The sequence below is a fragment of the Eucalyptus grandis genome, chromosome 3 (genome assembly GCF_016545825.1).
Source record: "Eucalyptus grandis isolate ANBG69807.140 chromosome 3, ASM1654582v1, whole genome shotgun sequence".
NCBI classification, from domain to species: domain Eukaryota; kingdom Viridiplantae; phylum Streptophyta; class Magnoliopsida; order Myrtales; family Myrtaceae; genus Eucalyptus; species Eucalyptus grandis.
Window position 1 is genome coordinate 30298239 of NC_052614.1, and position 24533 is coordinate 30322771.

The following is a 24533-nucleotide window of genomic DNA, read 5'->3' on the forward strand; positions in this document are numbered from 1 at the left end:
CTTTTATATTTTTGAAAATTGTTATATCTCTGTTGATTTTTCAGAATTAATATTTCAAAAATTATTAACAATTACTTTTTATTTTATTTTTTTAAACGGAAGTTTTTTTTTTGTGCCTATTCAGTTGCCCTAGTTCGTTTTCCTTAAATAAAACCTTCGATCCTCTTCCCCCGATATCCAAACTCTTTGCAAACCCTAATCTTTCTCTCAAACCCCTACTTCTCTTGATCTACTCTTACATTCTTTGCAAAATTTCTCACTAATTTACTCTCGAACATGTCATCAAAATCCTCCAAGCCCGTTTTGATGTCTTATCAGAGGAAATTCTCTTTCTTTGCTAGTCACGGGACTCGGTTTGTCCCCGACGGTCTGAAGCATTTGTGGCATCCTGAAATTCTTTGCTAGCCATTAGAGGTGCTCCAATTAATGTCTTGTATTAAAATCTATGGCCGACTTTAAATGGATAGATCTTGGAAGAGGATGGCTTATCTCTGGCCGTGTGCATCGTGAATTAGAATCCATAGGTTTGTAATTCTAAGTGTTTAATTATTTAATTTTACTATATAATACTTTAGTTTAATAAGATTTAATTAGCATTTAAAAAGGAGATTAAAATTGATTTTAATTAGGTTGGACCTTAGGCCCAATGGCTTGAGCTTTTGGTGGGCCGAATGGCCGGCCCAATTAAGGCCCATGAGGAGCGACCGTCGACCAAGGGGGAGGAGTGGCCGGCCCACTTCTTCCGATTCAAGCCCAAGCCCAAGCCCAAGCCCAAGCCCAAGCCCAAGCCCATCTTGCATGAGCTTGGCCAAGTGGCAAAAAGGAGGATTGCATGCATTGGCTTGTGAAGAGGCAAGTAATCATTGCCAATGATGAAGATTTGGGGGAATAAAAGGGAGAGGAAGAGAGAGAGTGGCCGGTTGAGAGCCACCATCCAAGTGAGAAAGAGAGAGAGAGAGAGTGAGGCCGAGAGGGAGAAGGAGCCGCTTGCCCGTCGCCGCCACATGCCGTCCGTCCGTTGCCGGTGTGCTATTCGTGTGCCGCTGTCCGCTTGGTCCTTGACGCAAGTTGGGATCGATTTCCACTCTTGCATGTGTGCCTTGCATGTGTGATTTGTTGGTGGTAGATCTCGGATGTTAGGGTGGACAAAACCGAAGCTAGAATGTGACTTGTTCTTGAGTATGCTTGCTGTTTTCGTGTGAACCGCCTGACCCAGAGGGCTTGCATGCATGTTTCGAGTTGAATTTTGACTTTTATTCCTTGATAAAAGTTTCAGCCAACATCTTAAACTACAGCATAGTAAAATTTGGGACAAAATGGTGGAGATTTCAGGGGTCAAACCATCATCCTACGAAGACACTAGATCTGGAACAGTTTTGCTGACCTTTCGGTAGATTTGTGGTTGCATGTCAATTTTTACTAAGAATCTCTCTTCGACTTCTTCATGAAACTTGTAGAGAACATCCTAAAGACTAACATACTCAAATTTGAAGCAAAATGAGTAGGTTTATCCTAGTGAATTGACTTACTCTTGAAGACGGTAAATATGGAGACACGGTACAGGACACCCGAGACTTCATGGACCCATATGGTGACTTTTATTTGGAAATTTGACTTAGATCCCTTAATTAAAGTTTTAGGATACCTCTTGAAGTAAAAAATATCCAAATTTTAGAGGAAACGAAGAAGAAGAAGTGGGTAAAAACTCGGTATTTCGGAAATGACTACACTGGACGTTTCGGTGTGAGAACCAGAAGCTCCGGATGACTATAGAAAATTATCTAAAACGAACCTGGCCTAGAAGTCTGCACGTAAAATCTACTTTAGTGTCTTAACTATAACCTGGTAAAATTTCATAATTTTTGGAGGTCGTTCGGATATTTTAATCGAATTATTTCGAAAACTGCACATTCTGTTTCTATCCGAAATGTCATGCTGTATTTGTGTGAATTATATCTTTTGTGTGGAACTCTATTGGGCATGTATCTTTCATGAAATTACTATCTTATTGTCTTGTCTATCATATGCCTTGATTTCATGATTTCTGAGGCATATGGATGTTTAATTCAAATATTTTCTAAAAATGGTACATGCTGGAATTTTGTAAAAGGCATGAAAGATGGACCATTTTAAATTACATGGACTCCATGAATTGTATTGATTGGATGATAGTGTCTTGCTGCATGTATGATAATGATTTGAGATGCATGTATGAATCCAATGATGAATATGATATTGATTGACATCACATCACATGCCATGTTAAAATTGAACTATAATTGAAGATGAGAATTGAGATAAATGAGAAGGCCGTCGAAAGTGTGAGCTGACAATGCCCCGGAGAGTGTCGGGATGCCTAGCTAGAAGGGTACGGCCGGTTGCTCGGTGGTCATGAATGGCCGGATACCGGAGGGCCTTGGGAGTACCGAGAGGTGTCAAGATGCCCAGAGAGTGGGGGAGCCGGAAGCTCGGCACGTATTGTGCCGATGGATGCCTCACGATGCCAGTTTAGGTGCAAGATGCCTGGCTAGAAGGGTATGGCTGATTGCCCGGTGGCCTTAAATGGCTGAATGCCGGAGGGTCCTCGTGATGCCAGTTGGGGTACGAAATGCCCGAAGAGTGGGGGAGCTGGATTGTCTGAATTGTATCTTGGATACATGTGGGATGCAAACATTGGTCCCGGGAAAGAGAAATGTGGCGGTCCAAAATGAAATTGAAATTGAATTATGCATGGATGCATGGTAATGATTATGATACATGTGATATGATGATGATGTTATATGCATGGATGCATGGCAATGATGATGGTACATGTGACATGATGATGATGTTATATGCATGGATGCATGGCAATGATGATGGTACATGTGATATGATGATGATGTTATATGCATGGATGCATGGTAAGGATGATGCCATGTGTGACATGATGATGGTAAGTGTATGATAGGATGGTGATGACTATATGATGATGATGGTACATGAGGTATGATGACATGTGCATGATACCAAGGTAAGTTGTGCATGGATGCCTTAATGACATGTGATGCTATGATTGTGATGATTGTGTGGCATGATGGATTGAGTTGGTTTATTGGTCATTTGCCTGCTTAGTGGTTGTACTCACTCCTTTGGGGACTAACATTTCAGATTAGAGAGATGCCGTTTCCTGCTGTCACGCGAGGTGTATTTTACGGCCTTCCTTCGGATGTAAAGGTCGAGTGTGTGGAGATCGACTGTCCCTTCATCCCTGGTCTTACGTTTATTCGGGTTCGTGCGATAGTGATGTACGATGTAGGCTTGGCTGAGGGCCCTGTTATTCAAGAGTTCATATCGGTTTACGTTCGATGAGATGGGGCAATGTGAGGGATGTTGCTGCCGCCACCGCCTGATGCACCGGGATGGGTGTGAGGGCCCGTGCATGAGAAGTAGGAGCTGAAAATTTTTGGGATATTAGCCAACACTAGTGATGGAGGATCTTGCACGATAGACATAGTGGGTCGTGTGTTTCTTTTTGGGTTTATGGCCGAGTGTGGCTACATGTCTTGGCCTTTCTTTTAATGTACCAACCCAAGGAATCCCATCTTGAAAATATGTAAATAAAGTGTCATGGCTTTGTCTTTTATTATGATGATTAGTGGTGTGCAATTGTATCATGGTTGTTGGAGGGAGAGATGGCAATATTATATTTTGCTTCAGCTAATGAGTCACGCTGGGACTGTTTTAAAAAAAAAAATGTCTATGATTTGTGACGCTTCTTTTAAGAGATGCAACTAGTGTTCCATTAGCTGTAGCGTTAGGTGCCTGTGGCGACCTAAGGTGGTTCGGGGTGCCACAGCATTTTGATTTTATCGGGGATGAATCACCCCGAAGCACAAATTGACAATCAATGGAGGAAGAGGTTACTCAAGAAGCGACTCATATTTCGATAAGAAAGCCCGAGGTACTTCTCGAACATTATGAGTTTCTGAAAAAAAGGAGGAAGTTCCATGGATTTCATAAGTTCATTCTTGAAAGAAAATGGCTATGAGAACGAAACTTTATTCTTGAGAGCCATGGAAAACTTAGGGCTAGTAGAGGTTGGAAGAGTAGAAAATAAAATTTTCAAACTTTACTGCTAATCCTCATTTTGGAACAGAGGGTCAGACTAAGAGTAAAAAGGAAGAAGATGGTGAGAGGGTGTTCAAAAATTCCCAATCCAAAATGGGTGATGTTGTAGAAATTGTTGGAATTAAAGGGAAGTTGTTTCGGTTAAAGGATCATAAGAAAGTCTACTCACGGATGTTGAATGTAGGGTCATCAACCCCTCGAATGGTAGATTTGACTTCATGGATTCTATCAAGGTGAATTTTTGAGAAAAAATTGCCAAGCTTTAGATGGAGAGGTTCTATGTGGAGTCATTTGATGATTATCTTGAATTGACTGCTTACTTATATTCCAACCTATCCGTTCTAGATCCTACTCATGTTCAATTTATCATGAGTGATAAAGTATTTGATGTTTATATTAATTTGTTGGCTGATATTTTGGGAGTAGAAATGAGTGGATTCTTGCCCATCAATGTTTCCAACGAAGAGGTCACCAAGTTTTTGGTCAAGGATAGGATTCCTAGGGGAAGCATTACTTACTCTAGGATGTCTCGGCTTCTAATATTTTACTCCACAAGATCGTCATCAAGTGCATCAGACCTAATGCCACTTCCAAAACTAATGTTTCGAAATTCAATGCAAAAATGATGTGGTCCATCTGTAATAGAGTTGCTTTCTCACTCCTGTTGGAGAAAACTTCCTTATTTGTTTTGAAGTTGGCAAAACGTTTCCATCAGTATAGTCTGAAGACTTGCAAATTCTATTGTCAAAGTTTGAAGACCTCCAAACTCAAGATTTAAAGCCTACCCTCACTGATAGCTTCCAGATCGATGAAGAAAAGATTTATCTAATGAAGAAGACTTATCTAGATGCGAGTATGTCTTTAAGGATTTGGTTTGTACGATTGAAGAAGATCTCACGGCTGGAAATAACATCTTGCGATCAATTATTCTTATTGAAATCAATTCAAAGAATTAGATCTGTTGATTGGCGAAGTATACTTGGAATGTTCTACTTATGGAAACCTAGATCCTGATTCTATGGGCAGGCATGATTGGTGAGCTACCATCACATTCCTTAAATAACTCGAGATCTCCCTAATTGATTCTGTCTAATGGGTAGATTGAAAGAATTTCTTTGGAAGGTGCTAACGGTTATAATGGCATGGAAGAGTATATAAGGAAGACACTTAAGTTATTCAAAAGTGTATGTAAAAGAAAAATTCCAAAGTCTGAAGCTCATAATTCTTTGCTGATTCAATCGTTGAGCTTAAGTTGTACTCAAAAGGGAGATTAAATACTTGTGAGACTTTGATAAAATGTGGCAAAGTTTCTACACTGTGGAATCAAGGACGTGAGATTGTAAAATCTCTTCTGGTTTTTAGTGAAATCCAGCTAATGCGCTGTCAGTGCGGGAGAGTGGACGTATGCTTGGTCTAAGCCGAACTACTATAAACTTTGTGTTTCAATTCTTTTTCTCTATACTTTTTACTTTAATTCATAGTCTTATATAACTATTTGTAGTCTTTTACATCTCCAATCTATTATTCTCAAAAGATGAACTAAGTTGTTAAGTCTTGCAAAAACTTCTTTAACACCTATTCACCCGCCCTCTAGGTGTTCTTACTAGCCCTATCAATTGGTATCAGAGCTTGTATACTCATTTAATTGAAGTGTTTTTACTTCTGAGTTAAAGATCTATAGTTAGTATGTTGGCTCCAGGTTTGATTGAAGGCCGGGACCACCTTACTTTGATGGAAAGGAATACATCATATGGAAAAATAAGATGAAAGCATTCCTAAGATTGAAAGATCCTCTGGAATGGAATGTGGTAGAAAAAAGAACCATTCCTAAAGCTGCATCAGTTTCAGAAAGAGAAAAAGAAGTTGCAGATGCTAGTGAGATGACTCAAGAAGAAAACCAAAAGATAAGCTCTTGATGCTAAAGCAATTTACTCTTTATATTGTGCCTTATCTCCTACTGAGTATAACAGAATATCTTATTGTGAAACAACCAAAGAAGTCTGGGATAAGCTGCACATTACCTATGAAGGAACTGATCGAGTGAAAGAAACAAGGATTAATATTCTACTCGGACAGTGTGAAGCTTTCAAGATGGAGCCAGAAGAATCTATCATTGATATGTTCAGACATTTTACTAAAATTGTAAATGGTATAGAGTATTAGGGATAGCCAATCTCAGGACCAATGAAGGTCAACAAATTGCTACGTGGACTCTCCAAAGACTCAAAACATGTAAAGACTCCAGTCCTATAAAGTGGAGCAAATCAACGAGGAGGAAGATCCTAAAGCTAAGAAGTCAATTGCTTTAAGATCTAACGATGACTTTGATGTTACAAATTCCGAAGATGATATGATAATGAAGAGTTAGCTCTTATGATAAAGAGGTTTAGGAAACTAAACAAAAAAGGAAGAAGATTCAACTAGAAGAAACAAAGCACTCAAAAGTTTCAAAAAAAATTAACTGAGGATGATGAAACCAAAAAATGTGATCTATTTTGAATGTAAGAAAAATGGACACATCAGACCCAACTATCCTCTCTTGAAGAAAAAGAAAGGAAAAGCTGCGAAATACAAGAAGGTTCTCAAAGTAGGGACATGGAGTGATACTGAATGTGAAGAAAGTGATGAAAATTATGCCAACATTTGTCTAATGATAAAATCATAATCGGACTCAGACTTTGAGATAGATACAGACTTAGACTCAGACAGTAAAATTGAGGTAAGCAATCCAAAAATTCCTATTAAAGTCTCGAAATATATTGATGAGCTTTGTTTTAGTCTCAAAACGTTTCTTAAGAGGATTTCTGAGCTAAAAAGGGATAATTCTACACTAAAGTAACAATAAAATTCTTGGAAAGAAAAGTTTGAAAATTTAGACAAAAATTTTATTGTTTTAAAAGAAAATGTAGGCTCTCTTTCAAAAGAAAATATATTTTTGAAAAATGACATTTCAAACATTTCAAAAGATTTTTAATAGGATCTGAAAAGCTGGAAAAGATTCTTTCAAGTACAAAAACCTTATTTCAATAAGTCAAGCTTGGGAATGACTCTAGAAACTATTCATCTAATTGATTTTCCAAAAGTGAAGGAACGAATCAAACAAAGACCTACAAAAACATTTTATAGAAATCATTTTCAAAAGTCTTTATAAAACATGTTGGCTGAAGTGCTATCAAATTTTCAAAGTGTAATAACTTAGAACACTTTGATAAAGAATGTCGTATGGTTTGGAGATCTACTAAGAAGGAATTGGCAAAGACTGCATATTGCACTAACTCCTTTAGACCCAAGAAAATATGGGTACCAAAGAAAGCTTGAGTTTATTTTTAATTGCATGTCACTATCAAGAAAAATGTTAAATGATATGGATAGTGGTTATTCAAGGCATATGATTGGAGATTCAAGTTGTCTTATAAAACTTGTTCAAATGAATGGTGGAAAAGTCTCTATTAGTGAAAATAACAAAGGAAGAATTGTCGGGTGTGGAACTGTGGAGATTGGAAATCTCACAATCAACAATGTCTCCTTGGTGGAAGGACTAAATTACAATCTACTCAGCATTAGCCAACTGTGCGACACTGTATTCAAAATCAATTTCCAAGAAGCAGTATGTTCGGGAACTAGTAAAGATTTTTCTCAATCTTTTATTGGACGAAGACATGTGAACATCTATCTTCTGGATATTAAACTAGAAAATCTCAATGTCTAATTTCAATTCAAGATGAAGCAAATCTTTGGCATCGAAAGCTTGGCCATGTCAACATGAAGCAAATTGCCAAGATCTCTTCCAAGAACCTTGTTCGTGGGCTGCCTTACCTAAAGTTTCAAAAATCTAACTTATGCACACCATGTGTGTTGGGAAAATATGTTAGAAGTTCTTTTAAACCAATAAACAAGATTTCTACTAATCGTATTTTGCAGCTTCTGCATATGAATATCTTTGGACTAACCATAACTAAAAGCATTAGTAAAAAGAGATATTGCCTAGTAATTATGGATGATTATTCTCGATTTACTTGAGTTCGCTTTTTGGCAACATACGGATAGACCATGGAGAGTATTCAACAAGAATACTCAGTCAGTGGAAGAGTCTATGAATTTCAAATTTCAAGACTCTTTGCAAAATCAACTGATTCAGACTTAACTTGAAGAATTTGAATCTACTCCAGACTCAACTTGAAGAATCTAAATTTGCTCAAGACTTTACAAAGTTTACCTCCCTTGAAACAGCTCAGACCATTGAAAATCAGCAACGGACGGAAACACAAGTCTAGTCATCCCAAAGAACTCATCATTGGTGACATTGATGAAGAGATTCGCACTAGATCTAAAAAGCAAGAAGAGTCTAGCGCCGTGGCACTTATTTTTGAAATAAAACCCAAAATCATAGAAGAAACTTTAGTTGACGAAAGCTAGATTGAAGCAATGCAAAAAGAACTCAGACAGTTCAGTATTAATGATGTATGGGAATTAACTCCTAAACCAAAAGGTAAATCCACTATTGGAGCTAAATGAGTTTTCATAAACAAGATTGACAAACAAGGAAAAGTAGTCAGGAACAAAGCAAGATTCGCGGTCAAAGGATATTCGCAAGAAGAAGAGACAGACTATGATGAAACCTACGCACTAATAACCGGGTTAGAAGCAATTAGAATATTACTTGCTTTTACTTGTTATAAAAATTTTAAGTTATTTCAAATGGATGTCAATAGTGCATTCCTAAATGGATTTATCCAAGAAGAAGTCTATGTGGAACAACCTCCCAGATTTGAAGATCCAAAGAGACTAGACTTAGTATTTAGACTGAAAAAGGCTATATATGGATTAAAGCAAGCTCCTCAAGCATGGTATGATGGATTAAGTAAGTTTCTAATTCAAAATGATTTTATCAAAGGAAAAGTGGATACTACATTGTTTATTAAAAGATAAGGTAAAAATTTTCGATTTGTTCAAATCTATGTTGATGATATTATATTTGGATCACCTTACGAAAACCTATGCAAGAAGTTTTCTAAGTCTATGCATGATGAATTTGAGGTAAGCATGATGGGTGAACTATCTTTCTTTTTGGGATTACAAGTGAAACAATTGCATGAAGGAATTTTCATTCACCAAGAAAAATATGCAAAAAAACTCGTTAAAAAGTTCGGATTGGAGAATTGCAAAAGACTAAGATACCAATGTCAAGTTCTTCGAAGCTGGACAAAGATGAAGGAGGAAAGAAAGTTGACCAGAAGCTCTACAGGAGTATTATTGTTCACTTCTTTATCTTACTATTTCTAGACTTGACATTTTGTTTAGTATTTGCATTTGTGCTAGATTTCAATTTGATTCCAAAGAATCTCATCTAAGGGCTGCAAAACACATCATCAAATACGTTGCAACTACCTCAACGTTAGGTCTGTGGTATCCCAAAGAAAGAGACTTTACTCTCTATGGATATTCAGATGTAGATCTAGCAGGTTGCAAAGTTGATAGAAAGAGTACTTTCAGTACTTGTCAATTGTTGGGAAACAGGACAGTATCATGGTTCTCAAGGAAGCAAAGTACTATAGCTTTTTCAACAGTAAAAGCAGAGTATGTGGCCCTTGGAAGTTGCTGTTCTCAAATTTTATGGATAAAATAACAACTGAGAGACTTTGGAATTGAAGACTTATGCAAGATTAAATGTGATAACACCAGTGCAATTAATCTCACAAATAATCAAATTCTTCATTCAAGAGCAAAGTACATAGAGATTCGACATCACTTTATTAGAGAGCATGTTCAAAATGGGAAGTTATGATCCAATTCATTGATTCAAAGAATCAACTAGCGGACATATTTACAAAACCACTATAGAAAAGCCTATTTGAGTCTATTCGCACCAGACTGAACATCACATCTTTTATCCATTAAAGTCTGAAGGTGCTCAGGCTCAGAGATAAAGTCTAAAGGTGCTCAGACTTAGAAGACCAAGAGTTACAACTGTAAGTTATTTTCGGTACTAATAATTTAATTTTTGGTTAAAGACTTGAAAAGGTACAGTTACTTATTAATCGCTAATTGATTGAAATTATCTTTCCAAGTTTTTGAAGTTGTAGCATTTATTATTTTTCAGAAAGGCAGTTATCAATTTTGAAAAAGGCAGTTATTTATTTTCAAAAAAGGGAAGTTATTCATTTTTGGAAAGGTATTTTTTTTTCCTTTTATGACGATTCGTTTACTTTGCTTCGCTTGCTTTATATACTATTGAAATTTGTCTTCTTCGTTTTTACCCTCAAGCCCTAAAATACTGAACTCCCGTTTGCTCTCACTTTCATTATTGTTTAATCCAAAAAAGTTTTCACCTTTTTGAGCAAATCTGTGAATTTCCCCCTTGAATCGACAATGTCTTCAAGAAAGTCTTGGAGAATCGCAAGTAGGGGACCACGACACATGCCTGAGGGTCCTACACATTTCAATTTGACCGAGGAAGAAGATTCTTCTCCACCACAGCGGCCAAGTCAACAACAACCTTCTTAGCAGCATCAGTCTCCCCCACCGACTTAATCAAAGAAGAAATTTTGGAAGAAGTTGAACCTATAAGAATATTAACTCTTAAGGTTGCTAACCTAATTGGGGTGGAAAGAGCGTGTTTCTGACCAATTAGTGTATATGTTGCTCACGCTATTCTGTCATTGGTGAAAGACATGGATGCTAAAGGCAAGATATCCTACTTTAGGATGAATGCCTCCAACATCTTGCTGCACAAAATCGTGATTAACTGCATCCATCCAAAGTCGACATCCAAGACTGATGTGTCTCTATCTGAAGTAAAATTGATGCATGCCATCAATATTGGCTACAAATTCTCTCTGCCACACACCATCATGTTTCACATGTACAGGATAGTGGTGAAAGATAAGGGACAACTCCCTTATTCTGTTCTTATCATGTGCCTTTTTAGATATTTTAAAATTCACATCCCTGCACCATTATGTTTGACAAACATTTCTCCAATGGTAATTGGATTTAAAATGGTCACACAGATGCGTTTGAAAGAGCTTAACAAGGTGTTAGAGTGCATGAAGGAGAAGTCTCCCCTCAAAGCAAAATAAGACTCTACTGTAGCCAAAAGGAAAGGCGAGGAGCCCATGGATGCTCCAGTAAAGAGGAAGAGAACTCTCATCTTGTAGGATGAAATGACTCTTTCAATCTTAAGAAACTTGAAGAATTGTTAGCTTTCAAGAGACAAGAGAAGAGCCGAAGAATGAGAAAAAGAGAGAGAAGAGATAGAGAAGGAAGATGAAGGACAGAGGAAGAAACAAGAGAAGAGGGAGAAGAAGATAGAGAAGAAGAGAGAGACCGGGGTCAAGAAGACTTTCTAAAGCCAACTTTAGCTGTGTCATTATCAAGTGACTCTGAGATGGCTAACACTGGAACTGCTGGAGCACATGATGTAGACAAACATCACTCTGAAGTTGAAGCTGCACTAGAAGAAGATTTGTCTACTCCTCCTAAAAGCAAATAAATAGGGGGAGTTGTTGAACAAAAAGGTACTTTTTCACCTATCTTTACTAGTGATTTGAGTCGCTCTGCTGCAGATCCAGAAGATGTGTATGCCTCTAATTATCCAGAAGCATCCACTCATAGTCATGGTGGACAATCTGTTGAAGATCCCTCCATTCTCAAAACTTCTAGAATCGACTCGACTGGACCTAGTGCTGCAACAGCACAAATAGCAGACTTTTCGAGACTACTAGAGATTCTATTGGATGTAAGGGAACAAAAATATGCTATGGGGTATGAGATGCAGAATCTCAAGAACGCTTTCATAGCCACTTCAGTGTCTTTGCAAGATCAGTTAAACGCCCTGAAGAATCAAGTGTAGTCTATTGTATAGGGTTAAGATTTCCAGTCATCGAAGCAAACTTTTGCAAAGCTTGAGAAGACAGTGAATTCTATGGGAGAGTTTGAGCTTATTCCAAAACAGCCATGATTCTGACTCTATTTTCAAAAAACTCTTTTTATTTGTTCTCCACTTTTTGCTGTTGACAAAAAGGGGGAGAAGTTTGATGTAAAATTTTATTTTACTTTTGGTTTGGATTTTTGGATTTTTAGATTTTTGGACTTATCTTTTGTTTGGTTGTGATTTGTACCATTTGATTTGATCTTTTGATGCTTGCAGTAACTTAGGCCATGATGATTATGGGAATGATAGTTGTTTTGCAGGACTAACATGTTTTCTATGGTTGCAGAATCGTTGCTATTTATATCCTAATCTACTTATCTTTTATGAGATATCTTGTTTTTGCTTAAGTATTGTTTTGCAAGACAAAAGTGTTCAAATCTACAGGAAAGTTTTGTTAACATAAAAAATGGGAAGATTGTTGGAGAAAACTTCCTTATTTGTTTTGAAGTTGACAAAACGTTTCCATCAGTCTAATCTAAAGACTTGTAGACTCTATCGTCAAAGTTTGAAGACCTCCAGACTCAAGATTTAAAATCTACCCTCACTAACAGCTTCCAGACCGACGAAGAAAAGATTTATCCAATGAAGAAGACTTATCTAGATGCGAGTATATCTTTAAGGATTTGGTTCATACCATTGAAGAAGATCTCACGATTGGAGATAGCATCTCATGATCAATTATTCTTATTGAAATCAATTCAAATAATTAGATTTATTGATTGGCAAAGTATACTTGGAAGGTTATACTTTTGGAAACCTAGATCTAGTTGTATGAGCAAGCATGGTTGGTGGGTTATCATCACATTCCTTAAATAACTCGAGATTTCCCTAATTGATTATGTTCAATGGGTAGATTGGAAAAATTCATTTGGAAGGTGCCAACGGTTATAATGGCATGGAGGAGTATATAAGGAAGACGCTTAAGTTATTCGAGAGTGTGCGTGAAAGAAAAATTTCAAAGTCTGAAGCTCCTAGTTCTTTGCTGATTCAATCGCTAAGCTTAAGTTGTACTCAAAATAGAGATTAAATACTTGTGAGACCTTGAGGAAGTATGGTAGGGTTTCTACACTGTGGAATCAAGGTCTTGATACTGTAAAATCTCTTTTGGTTTTTAGTGGAATCCAGCCAGTGGGCTGTCAGTGCGGGAGAGTGGATGTAGACTTGGCCTAAGCCGAATAACTATAAACTTTGTGTTTCAATTCTCTTTACCTAAACTCTTTACTTTAATCCATAGTCTTATATAACTGTTCACAGTCTTTTACATCTTCAATCTATTATTCTCAAAAGATGAATTAAGTTGTTAAGTCTTGCAAAAACTTCTTTAACACCTATTCACCCCCCTCTAGATGTTCTTACTAGTCATATCAACTCCCTCACACAATCTTACTGTGCATGTACAGAATTGTCATTATCTTAGAAATGAAATTAAAGGATCTCTCTAGAACCTTGAAACTTTTGAAGAATAAATCTGTTAGCAAAGCTAATATATGATCTACGGCTGAGAAGAAGCACAAAGGGAAGAGCGTTGTCTTGCGAACTCCAAAGAGAAAACGACATGTTCTTCTTATATAAGAAGAAGAAGAGGAAGATGTGAAGATGAGACAGTCTCTCATATTGTGGCAAATATTGCCATGCGAGATCCTCTTGGTGGCATAGCTGATTCTAAGGAAGAAGAAGATGATGAGAGCAAGAAAGAATTGCAAGAAGAAAGTGAAGGAGAAAAAACTGGAGTAAAAGAGAGTGAAGAGGATGACTCAGAAGATACAAAGGGAGATGTGAATATGAACAAGGGAGAGGAGCATTCTAACAAGGAAGGAGAAGATACGAGGGAAGTTGGTGCATGAGATCCTAGAGAGAAGGGAACGGATCAATAAACTAGTGCTGGAAGAGAAGGAGTGTAGGAAAGAGAATGAGTATCCTTAGACTGAAGGTACTGTGACAAGGGGAGTAGGTGAGAAAATTTTTCTTAATGACTAGAATGTCGAACAAACTGCTGGTGATGGCATCAGTTGATCTGCTCCAGATGTTGAAGATATTTATACATCTCATTTCCCTGAAGTTTCTCCTAGGAGTTAGGACAAAGAAGCTAATATTTGGGGGGAGCAACAAATTTCACATGTTTAGGTCGATATTCCTTCACCTTTGGATACTCCACTAGTACAATTTGCAGAAGCTTGCGCCCAAATTGAAGTAGAATCAAACTGTCCTCAGATAGTACAACTCCTTTTAGAGATTAAGGCACAGTAACAAGGAATTGAGGTTGAAATCTAGAAGTTGCATGTTGCTCTCAGTATCTCATAATCTTTCATAGGAAATGTACAATCTCTTAATGATAAGATTCGGAACATGAATTAGCAGGCATCTTAGAATTTAGCGAAGGTTGAAACTGTATTTCATTAGTGCCTAACTAAGCTTGAGGAGACCAAGTAGACTTTGGAGATTTCCGACTTATTTGTTTTCCTAGGCAACCTTTCGAAACAAACTCCTTTTCTTATTTTCTTTATGCTTGTTTGATTTTCTCTTTTTGCTATTGACAAAAAGGGAGAGAGTTTTGCAGATTTGAAGCTTTGACTGGTGCATGATTGAGTTTTTCTATGTTGGTGTGGTTGGTGTTTCTTTTATGTAGATTATTGATTAGTGCGTTTTGTGAGTGCAGGCTATGTGTATTTTGTGTAGAATTATGTAGACTTTATAAATACATTGATTGAATCAATCACAGATTGATGAAATCAATTACAGATTGATGAAATCAATCTTGAAGACAAGTTCTTTTTTTGGGAAGCATTTACTTATGAAAACCTAGATTCTAATTGTATGAGCGATCATAATCAATAGATTTTCATCTCAATCTTCAAACGGCTACAAGATTTCCTTAATCGATTCTATCCAACAAATTGATTGAAAGAAATTCCTCTAGAGAATGCCAACGGCTAGTAAGGTGTGGATGAGTATTTAAGGAGATCATTTAGTCTAGTTGAGATAATGCGTGAAAATTGAAATTCCAAAATTTGAAACCTTTCCAACCACTTGTTCTTCAATGACAACTCTTACAAATTATATTCAAGAGAGAAAATCACAAGAAGAGTGACTTAGTGAGGGAAAAAGAAATCTTCCACTGAGTGTTTGTACTCGAAATATTATACTTCTCTATTGTTACTTTAGTGAATCCTTCTGCCAAGGAGAAAGAGTGGACGTAAGCTCGATCTAAGCCAAACCACTATAAATCTTATGTGCAATTTTCTCTTCTCTTAACTCTTTTTAGTTTTATCCGTTGCAATATATATATATATATATATATATATATATATATTTAAAGTTTCGCAAAAATCCATTTAATCTTTTATCGATTCTGAATTTTCATCAAAAGTCTAGTGGCTTATTTTAATTAGACTCCGATCATTATTTAGACTTTTCTCGCAACTTATTTTATTATGCATTTATTTATCAAAGTTTATTTTAAACACCTATTCACCCCCTCTAGGTGTTACTACTAGCATTTTCAGTAAGGACGAGCATGCTCGGGCCTCTCACTGGGCTAACAAGGTTCGACCCTTGTTGGATCATGTGAGGGTCAAGCCTTGATTAGCCTAGTGAGCGGCATGTGAGAGGCTACCCTTGTCTCTAGCCGGTCACTATTGAGGAAGAAGGAAGTGAAGAATAGAAAAAGAAAGACAAAAAAAAAAAAGGAATTCAAAAATTCAAAAAGTATTAAAATATTATTAAAAATTGTCAATATCAATGCAAGTACTACTTTGCGTGTGACAATCGGCGTCCATGTTAGTGCTAATTGGTCAATTTTGACCGAATGAACTGAATTAGCACATATACAAAAGAGTTAAGTCTCAATTGGAAAATGAAATGGAACAATTACAATGAATTTTGAATATATAGAAACTAAGAGCGCGTTTGTTTATGTTTTTGTTCAAAAATTGTTCCGGCGAATAGAAAAAAAACTATTTCTATTCCGAGGAACAATTTTTATCGAATGACGCGTTTGGTAAATTTGTTCCGTGAATAAAACATGAATAGAAACATGTTTGGTAAATTTATATTATTTTTGTTTCTTTTAATTTTTAATATTTTTATTTTATTTTTCCTTTTTTTCTTTCTTTTTCTTTTTTCTTCTTTTGGCCAGCTTTGCCCGGCGAGGCCGAACCTCACCATGGTTGGGCGAGGCTTGGCCTCGCCTTGCTGGGTGATGCTCAGCCTCGGGGCCGGCGACGCTCGGCGAGGTTGCTGGCCCTCGACGGCCGGTTGACGGCCATGGCCGAGGCCGGCAACCGGCCAAAAAAAAGAAAAAAGAAGAAAAAAAAAAAAAGAGAAGAAAAGAAAGGAGAGAAAATTTGTTCTTCAAAAGTGTTTCTAGAACCAAAAAAAAAACTTTTTTTTGTTTCTTATTTCCATTCTAATTTTGTTCTAGAAACAAAAAACATATTTTGAACAAAAACGCAAACAAACGCATTTCTATTTTTTTTTTTGTTATCGGCAACAAAAAAATAGAAAATCTGTTCATGAACAAAAAAATAAACACAAACATGCATGCCCTAAAATGTTCATATGATTGGCAAATACATCATTATGAGAAAACCGTTGCACAAACAGCTGTTACAAAATACTTTTTCCTCTACGACAAGATGTGTAGTAACCCAAAACCAAACACTTCCCAGTTCTAGCAGAAATTAAACCCAGAAATATTCGTTAAAAAGAAAGATTAACCAAAACAAACTTCCATACAATCAATAGAAGTACAAAAGTCCTAACCCAAAAACCGATGTTGTCATATAATTTTGGACAAGTATCATAAACAGGCAGTTCATGAGAGAGAGAGAGAACCTGCAGCAGTAGCGACAACCTCATCTTGTTTGGAGTCTCTAGCATCGAGGACGAGTTTGGTCTTGTAGGAAGGGTTTGAACTATAAAAGTCAATGAGAGACATGTTGACGCGGCTCAATCCCATCTGACCCACCCAGGTCTCCAAATCAAGAACCACTCCCACATTCACGGGGATTGTTGTTGTATTGCTGTTGTTACTAGGGGTGTAAATGGGTCGGGTCGGGTCGGGTCTTGATATTACCCGACCCGAAACATAAGGGTCACGCGTTATGACCTGACCCGAAACACATCAGAATATCGAATGTGTTTTGGGTCGGTTCGGGTCAAGTCGGGTCGGGTCTCTGGGTTTTCACCTTTTTTTTTTTCACATTAGACCATCTAATGTGACGGAGGCTTAGTACAACCCACGGATGAGAATGCCACCTACCATTACAACCGTTGAAATATCCCTGCGGTTGTAGACAAGAAAATGAGAAACATACATATGGAACAATTCTCCTTTCATGGAAAGGTTCGATTCTCTACTCATCATTCATCATTGTAGGGGTTTACTTCACCAGTGATTGCATCTCAAATCGTTGTCGCTGTTCTGCTTCTTTCTCTTTGGCTTCTACTTCTCTTACAAGCTTAGGCATGCTTGTTGATTGTTGATGCGCAAACACACCAAGCACACAAAATCAAAAGCCACACTGTTCCTAGCAAATGCTCATCTAGATAAGAGATAACAAGATTAATCCACAGTAAGCCAACCCAAGGGGGAACCAAAAAGGGGTTGTGCATGTGGTGTTATCAAAGCTTCATGGCAGCAAAAATATCGGTAAAGGAACTCTAACCAAGATCAATTCAATCCAATGTCAAAAGCATGCAATATCCTACAACAATTGAAATGGCTAGTTAAGCCATCATTGTACCATCTCTGGCTTTTTCAATGCCAGACCAAATAGTAAAGAAGCAATAAAATTCGGACTTGACATTGACGAATGCACATTTTTATTGAAATTGGACAAAGACTATGTACAATAGCTGACATGAACTCCACATCAGTCCAGCTAATTGTAGTATTGACAGAAGGCAAATCCCATAGATATTCCTCATACTCGGTACCGGTTGCAGCCGCTAAGGAATAGCCGACATACGAGAGAAATACATATTAATGAACAAGTTACAGCTACTACTGCTTTCAATGCACCGGTCCTTTATTTCCAATCAAGCATGTCTAGGAGCCAGAGTACCTCTTCCTTGGAGTTTGCAAATATCTTGATAACTCAAAAATATAAAAATTTTTAGTAGGGATCTGAACCTAGTAGAAGAAAAAAAGACCCCGTTGAAGAATTTAACCATAGTACAAACAGTTAGGGTCTTCTTCAAAATAGCACCAGGTAGGGCATCAGCATCTTAATCCTTTAGGCAAACAATCCAGCAAAGCAAAAACCATCACTCCGCACATAGAATGCTAAAGAAGCAAGATATCAAATTAATAACAGCAGCACAAAACCAGCAATAGCAAGTTAGCAACAATGACAGCAAGAATTGCACCAAAAAAAAAACAAAGAACACACCAACTTCGACAACCGCAACTTCCTTTTGGTGTTCTTCTTCGCCAGCAGATGTTGCTTCCCAGCTCTCCTCAGCACAATCTTCCCTCTCCCCGTCACCCAGAACCGCTTCGCCGAAGTCTATCCACAGAATATCCCATTCACACTCCAATCAACCATTCATTTTAACAAGATAAGCTCGAACAAGAAAGACCCACCAAGAACTAGAGCACCAAACGAGACACCGCAAAACCACGATATACCCAAAAGAAAGAAAGAAACACCGATTGAAGATAAGCATCCAAGAAACAAAAAAAAAAAAAGAAGCAGAGATGGCGTCTGAAGAACGAAACCTTACCAAGAACGAGAAGAGCTCCGATGCCTGCCAACGAATTTAAAGACCCTAAATCAAGCCGTCGTGTAAACGTGTGGCATCCCAAAATTCAAAGCGAAGCCATAAGGTGTGTTAAAGTTTCTAATTAGGTGATAAAAAATTTCATGGCTTATGCTTTAGCCATTAGTCTTCAATTAGATGATTTGTGCATATGATTGTGAAAATTTAAATTTGATAGATTAATAATTTATGCTTGGCCATGTACCTTATAAATTAAATTTCAATAAATAAAATGCCCCAAGACTTTGGCCAAGATGAAAATTAAAATTTAAAAATATTTATAGAAGAATTCAAAAAAGAAAAAAGAAGGAAAAAAGAGGGTCAAAAATTCGATTGGGCCTTAAGCCCAAGAGTGGAACTTTAATGGGCCAAGTTGGCGGCCCATTGAAGCCCACGAGTGGGCTGTCGACCAGCTCTAGAGGAGGCCCAAGAAGTGGCCGGATGGCCCAAGCCCAAGAAGCCCAACTCCAAGGCCCATGATGCATGTAATTGGACAAGTGGCATAAGGGAGAAAGCCATGCATTGGCTGGTTTGTAGGCAAGTAATGATTGTTAATCATGAGGATTTGGGGGTATAAGAAGGGAAGAGAGAGAGAAGGTGGCCGGATTTCTTTTGGCCGAGAGAGAAGGTGAGAGAGAGAGAGAGAGAATTCGAGAAAGAGAGGGAGAGGTCGAGAGAGGAAGGAGGCGGAGCCGAGGGGTTGTCGCCGTCCGTCCGCCGTGTGCCGCCATGTTCGCCGCCCTACGCCGTCGACCGTCCATTCTAGAGGCAAGTGGGAGTCCTCTAGCTTCTCTTGCATGCTTGTGTGTTGTTTGCATGTTGAATTTTTGGGTGTTAGTTGAGAAAAACCGAAGCATGGATGAGTTGTGTGTGGATGGTGTGGCTGTTTGTGTTCGGACCGTGTGAGTCAGAAACTTGTTTGAGCTTGCATGTGTGTTTAAGGTCCGATTTTGGCTTCAATTTCTTCATGATAGTTGTAGCTAACATCTTGAACTACAACATACTGAAATTTCGTGGAAAATGATGGAGATTTGAGGGGTTAAAGTCTTGTTCTATGGAGACCTCAGATCTGGAGAGTTTTTACTGACCTCTTGCTGGATTCGTGGTTGCATGTTGGTTTTTGTTGAGAATCTCACTTCGTTTTCTTCATGAAAGTTGTAGGATACATATTAAAATACAACATACTCAAATTTGAAGTGAAATGAACAAGTATAGCCTAGTAATCGACTAGATCTTGAAGAAGATGATTCTGGTGATGTATTTTGAGATACCCGAGATTTCATGGACATAGATGATGACTATGATCTGGTTATTTGACTTATATCTCTTCATGAAACTTGTATAGGATATCTTTATGTATAACATATCCAAATTTCAGAGAAAACGAAAGAGAATAGGTAGGTGAAATCTCAATATTTCGGTGATATGTGCACTGGACGATGCGGTAATGGGTTCAGAAGCTTCATGAGACTGTATAAAATAATCTAAAAGAATCTGGCTTGGAGTTCTTCATGAAAGTTGTGGGAAAATGTCTTGGCTATTACTCTGTAAAATTTCGTAATTTTTGGAGACCTTATGGATATTTTAATCGAATTTCTTTGGAAACTGTGCATTCTGGTTTTATCCGAATATTATGTGCTGTTTTGTGGAAATTGTGAAATTGTGTGAAATTCAATTTGGCCATGAATTTTCATGAAATTGTCATCCTATTGGTTTGTTTAATGATTGCTTGAATTTTTTTAATTTTGGGAATTTATAGATATTGAATTTAATATTTATTTATTAGAAATAAATAAATAAATAAATAAATAATAAAATAAATGGATTATTTTATTGGCCATAAATTCCATTGAATTTATTAATAAATAATTATACATTGTTGCATGTATGATGAGATATTGGTGTATGTATGACATTGAATTGTGATGCATGTGTGAATCCTATGCCAAGTATGACTTGTTTGATGTCACGCCATATGCCATGTTAAATTGAGATCAAAATAATGGTAAATGTGGATAATGATAAGTGAGGAAGTGGTTGTGGTGGAGGATGAGGCTGGAATGTATAGAGATGCATTGCCGGAATTCCCTAGGAGATTTAGGATGCCTGGAATGTGGGGGGCCGGAAGCCCTGTCGGAGGTCTTTGCCCAAAGGGAATGCCTCGCGATGCCAGGATTGGGGTGCGGGATGCCCGGCCAGGGAGTGTAAATGCCGGAAGCCCTGTCGGAGGTTTTTGCCCGAAGAGAATGCCTCATGATGCTAGTTGAGAAGCGAGATGCCTGGAATGTGGGGGGCCGGATGCTCGGTGGCCTGGGAGGCTGAATGCCGGAAGCCTTGGAGGTCTTTGCCCGAGGGGATGATGAAATTGATGATTTGAGGAATGGGTGATGTGGTGATCAAATTGAAAGCTAAAAGTGGAAATTAAATCATGATATGATATGCATGATGATATGCATGATGATGATGATGATGATGATGATGATGATATGTGATGTGAAATAATGATGATCACCCATGATATGATATGCATGATGATGATGATGATGATGTGATGATGATGATGATGATGATGATGATATGTGATGTGAAATAATGATGATCACCCATGATATGATATGCATGATGATGATGATATGTGATGTGAAATAATGATGATCACCCATGATATGATATGCATGATGATGATGATGATGATATGTGATGTGAAATAATGATGATCATCCATGATATGATATGCATGATGATATGCATAGTGATGATAATGATAATGATATATGATATGACATGTGTAATGCGATGATGTCATGATGATGATGACATGTATGATGTAATGATGCCATGATGATGATGACATGTGTAATGTGATGATGTCATGATGATGATGACATGTATGATACGATGATGATACACATGTATGTGTTATAAATTGATATGATGATGCATGATAGTATGCGCATGGCTTCAAGGTAAGTAATCACTGCAATGCATGTATGATTTGCATGATGCATTGAATTGTTATTGGATTCCTTATCTGCTAAGTGGTTGTACTCACCCCTTTGGAGACCCACATTTCAGATTAGCAATATGCCGCTTCCTGCCGTCATGCGTAGTGTATTTTACAGTCTACCATCCGATGTAGAGGTCGAGTGTGCTGAGATAGATTGTCCCTCTGTTCTCGGACTGACTTTTATTCGAGTACTCTGTCTAGTGATGTACGACGTAGGCCTGGTTGGGGGCCCTGTCATTCAAGAGTTCATATCCATACATGTTCGTCGGGATGGAGTGATGCGAGGGATGTTGCCGCCGCCACCGCCTGATGCGCCGGGTTGGGTGTGAGACCCGTGCACGACGAGTAGGGGCTGTTTCTTTTTGGGGATAGTTGGCCGACACTGATGATGGGGAATTGTTGCACGTGAAATGTAGAGAGTCGAGGGTTCTTTTTGAGGTTTTAGGCTGGACGTGGTTGAGTCCTAACTTTTCCTTTTTGATGTACCGATCCAAAAGAAGTCCCATCTTGAAAATATATATGTACATAAAGTGTCGTGGCTTGTCTATAAAATTATCGTGATTAGTGGTGTGTATTTGTATCATGGTTGGTAGGGGGAGAAATGATGATGTTTTAATTTGCTTCCGCTAATGAGTCGCGCTGGGACCGTTTTGTTTTTTTTAAAAAAAAATGTGTCTGTGAATTAGGATACTTCTTCAAAGTAGAAAGGTAATAAGGTGTATCATTGGCGCTGGTGATGACTTGCGAAGGGTTCGGGGTGTCACAAAACGCGCATACGAGAAGTCGCGGCAAAATTTCTCCCGACTCCGAGGAAAAATCGAAATCAACAGCTCCAGCGATTTCCCACTAAAACAATAGGAATCGGCAGCAGCTAGGGTTCCGGTGTTGAGACGAGAGATGGAGACTTGGACGGCGACGATCGACACTCCGGCGGTGGCTAGGGTTCCGGCATTGAGACGAGGGGTGGCGACGGCGAGGCGGAGGCATGTCGACCGGAGGGCAGCGGTGGAACGGAATCCACGAGAAGCGCAGTCGTCGGAGAAGAAGCCAAAGGGAGGGGTTCTCGAAAACACGTCCTGTTTAGTGTTTAGTGTTTGTGTTTGGTGACTTGTTTGGAAATTGAAACAAGGGTGTTAACGTGTTTCGGGTCGAACAATGTTCCAACCCTAAACCCGGCCCGAAACATGTATTCTGCTTGTTTCATGTTTGTTACCCGAACACGAAACACGTTTTATATTTGTTTCGTGTTCGGGTCGGGTCGGGTCGGGTCGGGTTTTTTTGACATCCCTAATTGTTACTGCTTTGCACCTCTGAAATGTAAGGGCCATCGCCGAAGGTCGTGACAATCGCGAAAAAGGAGAGAGTCATAAAGAGGAGCTTTTTAGCATCGAAGGAACTCCTTGCAGAAGCCATTAGAAAGGGTTTTGGGAAAAGGCGAGTGTGAGTTTGTAAGAGAGAGAAAGAGAGAGAGTCTGAGTACATGCTGATGCTGAAGAATTATTTATAATGGGTAGTGCTTTGAAAAGTAGGACAATTCATGGAGAGCTCCCATTCAAGTATTACTCGACGTGGGCGGGACCCATCTGGTGTTGCTTGACCTTCGGAAGTACAAACATTGCATACGAATGTGATGTTAGTTAAAAGTGACAAAAATATTTCAATAAAACATATCTTAAAGTATGACACATCCTATTCTTTAAACTTATTGATGTTGCAAAAATATGCATCACAATAGTAACATTTTTTAAACAAAACATATTTAAAAATATAAAAAATGCCATAATGCCAACAAATGATTTTATGATCTTTTTAGTGTGAAGACAAACTCTATTTTGATACGCTTGGTATCAATCGTTATCTCCATCACTTTATAGAATTTATCAAAATTGCTTTATTTTCTAATTTTCTTTTTCTCGCCCCTTCTTCAAGGCCATGTTATGTGACATGTATTGCGTCGAAATTCATAACAGAATCTGGAAGTCTCCTACACTGTTTTCATTCTACACTTCCACTTGACTCCCCATTATCCATTATCTCACACAGTTTTTCCACAACTTTTTCAAAAGTCTTAAAACCTAGTGACACTCCATTGACAGAATGATTGTGTCCACAACATTTCCAAATGGTTACTGTTTTAGGAGACTAGAAGAAAAAAAAAAGCAAAGAGAAAAGAAAAAATAATAATAATAAGAATAAAATTATTATTTTTCTCTCTCCCTCACGTTTCCCGCTCCTTCTCACAAAATTTCCTCTCCCCCTCTCTCTCTCTCCCACTTTTTCCTTCCCCTCACACCAACTTCTTCTGCCACAATTTCCCCCAACTTCCCCTTCATTTTTTTTTTTATTATTTCTCTCTCTCCCATCTCTTTCTTCTCCCCCCTCACGCTAAGAAAATATTGGGTACGTCTCATGCTCCAACGTGGCAAACAAGAAGGCGGTAGGAGGACGACAAGTGTCCTTATGGGACCCACAATCTTGTCGCATCCTGTTCATTGGAGAGGGAATGAGGGACCGTAGGAGAAAATATTGGGTACGTCTCACATTCTAGCGTGACAAACAAAAAGGCGGTAGGAGGACGACACATGTCCTTGTGGAACCCACAATCTAGACAGATTGAGGAGAAAATCAGGCACCATTTTGAAAAAAATTCGGAGTGCCTGAGGGTTCTTCTGTGAGTCACTTTCTTCATGCCTCTCTCACTCTATCCTCCTTCTCTCTCTC

General features: G+C 38.2%; 1 long non-coding RNA gene across 4 annotated transcripts; it reads right to left on the minus strand.

The window, feature by feature from the left end:
• Nucleotides 1-17436: 17436 nt before the first annotated feature.
• On the minus strand, nucleotides 17437-18838 carry LOC108956668. Of its 4 annotated transcripts, none has more exons than XR_005550045.1 (3): nucleotides 18770-18838; nucleotides 18436-18552; nucleotides 17437-17748 (listed from the first exon to the last, which is right to left on the minus strand). It is a non-coding gene; the product is annotated as an uncharacterized LOC108956668 (long non-coding RNA). The 4 variants fall into 4 exon arrangements; XR_005550046.1 differs by lacking the exon at nucleotides 17437-17748 and adding an exon at nucleotides 18057-18176; XR_001982969.2 differs by lacking the exon at nucleotides 17437-17748 and adding an exon at nucleotides 18169-18277.
• Nucleotides 18839-24533: the final 5695 nt, after the last annotated feature.